The 374-nt window shown below is 68.4% G+C and overlaps 1 protein-coding gene across 1 annotated transcript in view; it reads right to left on the bottom strand.

Moving 5' to 3' along the window:
- The window catches only part of LOC105535470 (proline-rich protein 36-like), a 14,787-nt gene that overhangs the window by 5,912 nt on the left and 8,501 nt on the right, over positions 1-374 (bottom strand).

The following is a 374-nucleotide window of genomic DNA, read 5'->3' as shown; positions in this document are numbered from 1 at the left end:
GCGCCAAAAGGCACAGGCTGGGCCTGGAAAGGCCGTTCCCCGTGACGAATGAGCCGGGCCTAACGAGGCCAATGGGAGGCAGGATCGGGGCCCGGTGGAGCTGCAGAAAGGCAGGAGGAGCTGCGGCCTGGGGAGGCTGCAGTCAGGCGAGAGCTGGGCCTGGAGTGTCCGCTGGGAAGCAGAGGCTGGGCCTGTGCAGGCCTTCGGGAGGGAGGAGGCTTGGCCTGGCGAGGCCGACTGGAGGTCAAGACCTGGGTCTGAGGAGGCCCCCTAGAGGCGTGAGCAGGGCTGGGTCTCAAGAGGCCAGTGGCAGGCAGGAGGAGCTGGGCCTGGAGAGGCTGGCCTGAGGAAGTCTGGCAGCTGAAGAGGCCGCG

This window comes from Mandrillus leucophaeus, unplaced genomic scaffold (genome assembly GCF_000951045.1).
Source record: "Mandrillus leucophaeus isolate KB7577 unplaced genomic scaffold, Mleu.le_1.0 Scaffold1464, whole genome shotgun sequence".
Taxonomy (NCBI): Eukaryota; Metazoa; Chordata; class Mammalia; order Primates; family Cercopithecidae; genus Mandrillus; species Mandrillus leucophaeus.
Note: the sequence above shows the minus strand (reverse complement) of the source record. Positions and strands in the feature narration are given on the sequence as shown.